This window comes from Magallana gigas, chromosome 1, assembly GCF_963853765.1.
Source record: "Magallana gigas chromosome 1, xbMagGiga1.1, whole genome shotgun sequence".
NCBI lineage: Eukaryota > Metazoa > Mollusca > Bivalvia > Ostreida > Ostreidae > Magallana > Magallana gigas.
Window position 1 is genome coordinate 44,379,084 of NC_088853.1, and position 9,249 is coordinate 44,388,332.

Here is a 9,249-nt window from a genome sequence, read left to right on the forward strand (position 1 = left end):
AAAGGTCATAAAGGGTGTTTAAACAACATATTGCATTATTGTGTAGCAATACCGAGCATCCAGACCTGAGGACGCGTGTGTATATACAAGTACACGTGTGTCTGTCACCTCATTGTTCCCAGTCTCGCTACCGTGCACTGCAAATTGTCAAGAAGGGCTGTATACAGTATATAGCTATTATATAATCACTGACCGACCATTCAGATCTGAAGAAGTGTGTGTACCGGTATATATTCGTGTACACGTGTGTCTATCATCTCTTTTTCCCTATCTCGCTACCATGAACTGCAAATTGTCAAGAAGGGCTGTGTACAGTAGCTATTATATAATCACTGACCGAGTGAAATAATGTCAACATCATCTCTTTTGAAAACTGTAGCTTCAATCAGCTAGTTGTTAATCATGTGTCTTCAAGTTTTTTGATCAATTGATCTGGAGTAGTATAAAACATTGATGAATTAAAAATCAATTTGACAGCTCTAAGTTAGTCTAAATATTTATAGAAAATTGGTTATGAAAGTTAATAAGGATTGCATATTTCCTTATTAAGAATTTTCGAAATTAATTCCCGGTTAAACTATTAGTAACATTTTTTTAAAAATCAATGCAATCTCTCTCTCTCTCTCTCTTTCTCTCTCTCTCTCTCTCTCTCATGACTAATCAGGGTTTTTTTAAAAATATCTCAATATCTATAAAACCTCCTACATGTATAGACACATCTTCGCTAGCCAAGGGATTTTGGTCCACTTTGCTCCCCATTAACCCTTGGCGGATTTCATTACGAAAACTCGGTGACAAGCTCCGTTTTATAATTGGCTGCAGCTGCGAGTAGCTGATCCAATCGCAGTGCTTGTAAATATAAACTTTAAAAGAAAACACATGTGTGATCTTTGGTAAAACATTCGGTGTTTTTACATGTAAGAAGTTGGGACACAAGTTCTCGAGTACAGTGCCTCTCCAACTAAGGTCTAACCAGATCGCTTTAAAAATTTATATATTTAACTGGGATTGAACATAGTTCTACAAACTTGTCAAGGCTCGCTTGATAGCATGGGAAGTATACATTACGAATGTAGAAGTTGAATATCCCGTTAGTATATTTGTTCCTGTTTATGATTATTGCTTTTAAGGTTTCAATGAGCTGTGTTTTATTTAATTTCTTTGGTCCGCAATATCAAGACAACGATACCTGGTTTATGACATGAAAGCGTTCATATAAATCGGCGACTTTTTCACTCCCGGTACAGGGCATTACAAAACACTGTGAATAAACATACCGTGCTTTCCCTAGGTTATAACTTAATTCGTATTAATAACATCGTTAATAATGTTCCGATATTCTGTAGTCAACATGTTTTCAAGTTGTATTAATGTCATGATGTGTATATCACCCGTTGTTTTATTCGATTAAAATGTAAATATACAAGGGGCGCAACTCAAGTTTCTCGCTAGATGGCGCCACCACATCACCGAGTTTTCGTAATGAAATCCGCCAAGGGTTTATGGGTAACAAAGTTGACCAAAAACCCTCGGCTAGCGAAGATGGTATAGACAACACATTTACATTTTCTGACCTTTGCGCCAGATTTCTGTTCACTGGCAATTAATTTAATTATCTTTGATATCTTCCACTTTGCAGTAAAAAAGAGATATGACAATAAGATGTTTGAAATTAATGAAATTGATTATGAGATTAAAACATCAGTTTAAATTCAATTCAAGAGTCCAATAAGTCGGTCAGAAACGTATTTAACAAACATACTAAAATATTTCTTAGACAAACTTATATAAGCTATTGAAGCTTTATTTTGCTATTCACGGGAAATTAATAAAGGTATAACCAAGAACTTGGTTAGAAAAAAGAAGAAAGGTGTACTCTATCGTTACATAGCTAATTAAAAATTCTATATTCTGACTGATTTATTGGTTTTAGTCCGCTCCTTTATGTTTAGATATATACAAAACCATGTGCCGCGCTTGATCGTAGTTGCTAGTGTGTTATTTATTACCAAGAATCATATGATTCATAGGCTTAAGATATTCATAAGTAAAGTGTAAATATATCTGTAGACAATTTTGAAAACTGAATAATTCACTCTATGTTGTATTTTTATGTCTGTTTTTCAAATATTAGGGAGTAGCAACTTTCCCGAGCTCCAAAGGACTACATGCCCTGAGGGCTTGCACACCTAATATAAAACATAATTCCCGCCCTTACCTGAGGTTTACCAGCCGGTGAATCTCAAATCTTTAGTTGTTAGCATGATTTTTGAAGTATCAATAAATTATTAACTAAAACATGTGATTTCTAAAATTACGATAACAGAGTGTCTTGGGATTCGGCGCGGTTGAGTGCAAATATTGACTTAAAGCTCAAATTATAACACATCTGATTTTAATTGTTGAATTAAGAAAATGATATTGAAAAAAAAACCCAGTCAAAAGCCGTACAGGGGATGTCAGGGGCATGCACAGTGGTATACAGTGGCTTACAGGGGATGACAGGGGCGTACAGGGGGTGACAGATACTTACAGTAGCACACAGGGGTATGTGTACAGGGGCGCTCAGGTGATGACAGGGTATACAAGGGCTCTGTACAGTGGCACACAGGGGATGTACAGGGGATGACAGTGAAAACACAGGGGGTGACAGGGGAAGACAGGGGATTTTCATTCGGACAGGGGTTTTTAGAGCCAGTAGTGTCTGCCATATCTTTTAATAAGGGAAGAGTAGTATCAAAATTGGAAAGAATTCGTCCGTTGTCATTACTTTGTACAATTTCTGTCATATTTGACCCTCTTATCGCTAGCCTCTGTCTCATATTTTGTTCTCGCATTGCTATTTGAATTGTGGATTCTGTCTTTAGGGTTTTCTCGCAAAATTTTCATTCTGAGGTAGTTGAATGTCAACCCGTCACAAAAGATATCTACTAACTGTTGTTGTACTAAAGGTTCTTTTAGTCTGTCATTACTGTAGGCGTCTTCTGCGATTTGCAGTAGTCTCTCGGCGAACAACTGAACACTATGGAGGGTAATCGTGTTCAAAAATCCAGACCTGTAAACTTGAAAATCCGAATATGTAATCGTGTTGGTGTGTGAGTCTGAGTATGAACTTGTGTAATTCTAATCGTGTAACCTATAAAACTCAGGGATAAACACTTTAGAGTTGACCCCTAAGGCCTTCGATCTAATTTTTCCTAAAGATGCCAATTGCAGCTCTAAAATGATGTTTGTTATTTACATGTAACCTGTTACTATAATACAAACTTTCCATTTGTAGTCTCTGCATTTGTATTTCCGTTTTCTGAAATATCACAGCTGACATGTTGCTAATCAACAAATGTAAAGTCTACAAGTTTGTCGAATTTTGACATGACCATATATGGAAACAGTGACGTCACCGATAGAAAAAAGCTAGCTGCAGGTAAAGGCATGCCGTAATCGCCGGAATAGGGACGGAATAAATATTAAAAAAAAATATTAGTTAGGTATATAATCATATCACATCTCTGGATAACAACTTTTCTTAGAAAGTATTATTTTTTGGAAAGTTATTGATAAGAAAAACAAAGAATTTAAAGACATTGGTTTTGAAATTTTGATTAATATGAGCATAAGAAACGACACCCCCTTAAAAAACAAATAAATAAAAATTCCAAAGATAAGGTTAACTGTCGTGAAATTAAAACGTGTAATGATTTTAAACAAGAGGCCCATGGACCACATCGCTCACCTGAGGAACAATAGGTATGATAAAATCAGCTTAATGGAGTCATAATACAAACTATCTGGACAATGTACAATAATACCTGTATAAATAAAATCCATTTTCCTCCTGGATATTCTTATGTTTACAATCATTAGTCCCTTTTCTATCAGGATGATTTTATAGTCATATCATATGTTGAGTATAGCAGTTCTCAAAAATATCCTTAACAATAGTTTTTATATGGGATATTAACCTACATCAAACTCTGAACCTTATTGTGAGGCCAAAGAATTGTCCTTGGGCCAATGTCTTAACAATTATAAAGAATCATATGGCTGATTAATTTCTCAGAAGAAGATTTTTAAAGATTTACCCTAAATATTCCTTTGATAAACTTTGACCCTCCATTGTGGCCCCACCCTACTCTTATGGATCATTATTTTCACAATTTTGAATCTACACTACCTGAGGATGCTTTTACACAAGTTTCAGCTTTCCTGGCTGATAAGTTTCTGAGAAGAAGATTTTTAAAAATTTACTCTATATATTCATATGTTAAACTTCGACCCCCCATTGTGGCCCCACCCTACTCGTGGGGGTTATGATTGTTCACAGCGTGGAATCTACACTACCTGATGATGCTTTCACACAAGTTTCAGCTTTCCTGGCTGATTAGTTTTTGAGAAGAAGATTTTTAAAGATTTTCTCTATATATTCCTATGTAAATTTTAAATCTCCCATTGTGGCCAAACCCTACCCGCAGGGGTCATGATTTTCACAACTTTGAATCTACACTACCTGATGATGCTTTCACACAAGTGTCAGCTTTCCTGGCTGATTAGTTTCTGAGAGGAAGATTTTTAAAGATTTACTCTATACATTCCTATGTAAAACTTTGATCCCCCATTGTGGCCCTACTTTACCTCCGGGGTCATGATTTTCACAACTTTAAATCTACTCCACCTGATAATGCTTTCATACAAGTTTCAGCTTTCCAGGTCTTATGGTTCATGAGAAGAAGATTTTTGAAAATTTCTCAAAAATTTTCATACATTCCTTATTATCTCCCTTTCCAAAAGGGCGTGATCCTTAATTTTCACAACTTTGAATTCCCTTAGGCTGATGATGCTTTGTGCTAAGTTTGGTTGAAATTGGCCCAGTGGTTCTTGAGAAGATGTTGAAAATGTGAAAAGTTTACACACGGACGGACGGACAGACGGACAGACAGACGGACGACAGACAAAATGTGACCAGAATAGCTCACTTGAGCTTTCAGCTCAGGTGAGCTAAAAAAGTTTCATTTTGCATTGTCTGCAATGTATAGGGAAAACAGCCTATCAAGCTTGTGAAAATTGGCATATTTTCAACACTACTAGCTCTAAAAAAACCTGTCCGTATGAAAATCCCCTGTCTTTCCCTGTCACCCCCTGTGTTTTCACTGTCATCCCCTGTACATCCCCTGTGTGCCACTGTACAGAGCCCCTGTATACCCTGTCATCCCCTGTGCGCCCCTGTACACATCCCCCTGTGTGCCACCGTAAGCCCCTGTCGCCCCCTGTACGCCCCTGTCATCCCCTGTAAGCCACTGTCGGCCCCTGTGCATGCCCCTACATCCCCTGTACGGCTTTTGACTGGGTTTTTTTTAAATATTATTTTCTTATTTCAACTATTGAAATCACATGTGTTATATTTTGAGCTATAAGTCAATATTTGCACTCAACAGCGCCGAATCACAAGACACACTGTTATCGTAATTTTAGAAATCACATGTTTTAGTTGATAATTTATTGACACTTCAAAAATCATGCTAACAACTAAAGATTTGAGATTCACCGGCTGGTAAACCTCAGGTGAGGGCGGGAATTATGTTTTATATTAGGTGTGCAAGCCCTCTGGGCATGTAGTCCTTTGGAGCTCGGGAACATCGCTCATCCCTAATATTTGAAAAACAGACATAAAAATACAACATAGAGTGAATTATTCAGTTTTTAAAATTGTCTACAGATATATGTACAATTTACTTATGAATATCTTAAGCCTATGAATCATATGATTCTTGGTAATAAACAACACACTAGAAACTAAGATCAAGCGCGGTACATTGTTTTGTATATATCTAAACATATAGGAGCGCACTAAAACCAATAAATCAGTCAGAATATAGAATTTATGATCAGCTATGTAACGACAGAGTACACCTTTCTTCTTTTTTCTAACCAAGTTCTTGGTTATACCTTTATTAATTTCCCGTGAATAGCAAAATAAAGCTTCAATAGCTTATATAAGTTTGTCTAAGAAATATTTTAGTATGTTTGTTCAATACGTTTCTGACCGGCTTATTGGACTCTTGAATTGAATTTAAACTGCTGTTTTAATCTCATAATCAATTTCATTAATTTCCAAAATCTAATTGTCATATCTCATTTTACTGCTAAGTGGAAGATATCAAAGATAGTTTAATTATTAATAATTGCCAGTGAACAGAAATCTGCCAGAAATTGTAAATGTGTTTTCTATACATGTAGGAGGTTTGTTTTATAGATATTGAGACATTTAAAAAAAAAAACCCTGATTAGTCATGAGAGAGAGAGAGAGAGAGAGAGAGAGTTTGCATTGACTTTGAATTAAATATATTGATCATATAGTTTACCCGGGAATTTCCTAATAAGTAAACATGCAATCCAAATTTTTATTACCTATTCTTTATTATTCCGCAGCCCTGGTCAGAACAGACACAACATAAATGTAAATGTAGAACTAGTGTTTTCTATACATGTAGCCTATGGAGATTATACAGAGAGAGAGAGAGAGAGAGAGAGAGAGAGAGAGAGAGAGAGAGAGAGAGAGAGAGAGAGAGAGAGAGAGAGATTGCATTGATTTTCAATTAAATGTTACTAATAGTTTAACCGGGAATTAATTTCTTAATAAGGAAACATTCAATTCTTATTAAATTTTATATTAAACTAATTTTCTATAATTATTTAAATTAACTTAGCTGTCAAATTGATTTTTAATTCATCAATGTTTTTTTACTACTCCAGATCAATTGATCAAAAAACTTGAAGACACATGATTAACAACTAGCTGATTGAAGCTACAGTTTTCAAAGGAGACGATGTTGACATTATTTCACTCGGTCAGTGAATATATAATAGCTACTGTACACAGTCCTTCTTGACAATTTGCAGTTCACGGTAGCGAGATAGGTAAAATGAGATGATAGACACACGTGTACACGTATATATATACACACACTTCCTCAGATCTGAATAGTCAGTCAGTGATTATATAATAGCTATATACTGTATACAACCCTTCTTGACAATTTGCAGTGCACGGTAGCGAGACTGGGAACAATGAGGTGACAGACACACGTGTACGTGTATTTACACAAATGTCCTCAGGTCTGGATGCTCGGTAATGCTACACAATAATGCAATATGTTTTTTAAACACCCCTTATGCCCTATTCCCAGTCTGTCAAGTAAAGAAACAAGAAATTGAAAATGTCAATTTTTCAGTTCTGAGAATTTCAAACATGAAAAGATTGAAGAGCTTTAAATTCAGAACATTATTTGGCACAGTGATATGAATTAAAACTGTATATTGCTTTTTTATATTTTTCATTTTTCAAATGAAATAAAATTTAAATAAATGCCTGATATTGTTCTGATCCAAAATTCGGGCCATTGTTTAATATAATGCATGTGTGTATAATTAAATGGAACCCCGTTACCGGCATTTGCATACGGTCATGCATTAAATCATTCATTAACGGTATCATTGCTCAACAGTGTATATGCATGTGGACAATTCTATACAATAATGCATATACATAACTAAACTATCTCTCTCTCTCTCTCTCTCTCTCTCATGATTTATAAAAAAATACAATACTGACAGCAATTATCAGCGATTTACATGAACTTCATAAAGGCTGTTTAATTCTATGCATAATTACACTAGTCAAAACAGTCAAAATATAGGAGATCATTTCATCATTTCGATCGGTGTGTGGTTAACTGCACGTGCTGATCATGATGTGTTATTATGCGCTTTATCTCAGTCAGGTTACATAGCACAGAACATTGCAGATTTCACGCACTCCTCCACTTATTTTTCTTTCTATTTTATTTTTACAAATTACAGAACATGGTCATTTGTAAAAATGCATGTAATAAAATAAGCAGTTTATCGGTATACAAGTATATCTTGATTTGTGTCAATGTTAAGTCAAAATTATTCACGCTTGTAATAATATTGCCCTCTATGAAATGCAAAGAAAAACAAGCACTATCTAAAACATGAATGCTATATATAAATTTTTAAAAATCCGAATTAATTAAAAGCTATTTCTTTACTAAGCGAGCAGTTAAAGACCGTACAGGGGATGTCAGGGGCATGCACAGGGGCAGACAGTAGCTTACAGGGGATGACAGGGGCGTACAGGGGATGACAGGGGCTTACCGTGGCACACAGGGGTTGTGTACAGGGGCGCACAGGGGATGGCAGGGTATACAGGGGCTCTGTACAGTGGCACACAGGGGATGTACAGGGGATGACAGTGAAAACACAGGGGGTTACAGGGGAAGACAGGGGATTTTCATACGGACAGGGCTTTTTAGAGCCAGTAGTGCACATTTCAAGCAATTATTACTGGATATGAGCATGACGTCCTGAATGTCGGTTCAATACAGACTCACTTTGTGAAATTGGTTGATAAAAAAAATTCTGGGCAGCTATTATAATACAGCTTTACAGCTACTTGTGAACAAGTACTGTTTACATGTACCATAAAGCAACTACTTAATTTTGGAAATTATCGTCTATACAGAATATATTTTAAAATAGTTTATGATTTAAACTCTACCAGTTCATATACGATCAAATTCATCTAACCCATCCCGTTCCTTACTTTCAGAAATCTTTTTTATATTAGTTCTATACTCTGTCCCGAGTTTTTGCTTCCACCACGTTTTGTTGATTTTTAATAAAAATAAACATAACTGTGAAAGAAGTACAGTTGAAATCGATGAAATGGAAAATATCCAAGATATCTTCATTGACAAATTATCCCTTTTCACTCATAAAAGTTTACAGGAACGATACCAAATTTCATACGGATCGAGATTTATAATGGGAAATGTTTACATCTTTTCTCCATTCGGGGATATTCGGGACACCTCGCGCAATTTTCCAACGTTATTATCCGGGTTAATTAATGGCTGATGCAATGCAAAATCGACGTAGAGTTTCTATTTTGGGATGTGTATTGAAACCTGAAGCGGTAGAATGGCGTTTCAAAACAGATAATCTGGACATTTTTCATATTAGTGGATGAACGTAGTTTGAGCTCAAAGGTATTTATAATAATCGAAATATCAGGCGAAAAGTGATGGAAGCAAAAACTCGGGACAGAGTATAGATTGTTTTATTATTTATCTTTCACGTGCACAACAAAATCATTTTGATATTTTTAAAAAAAATTATAAATACATGTATAGTTACATACATTTTTCCGCAAAAAAATTACCAAATTTT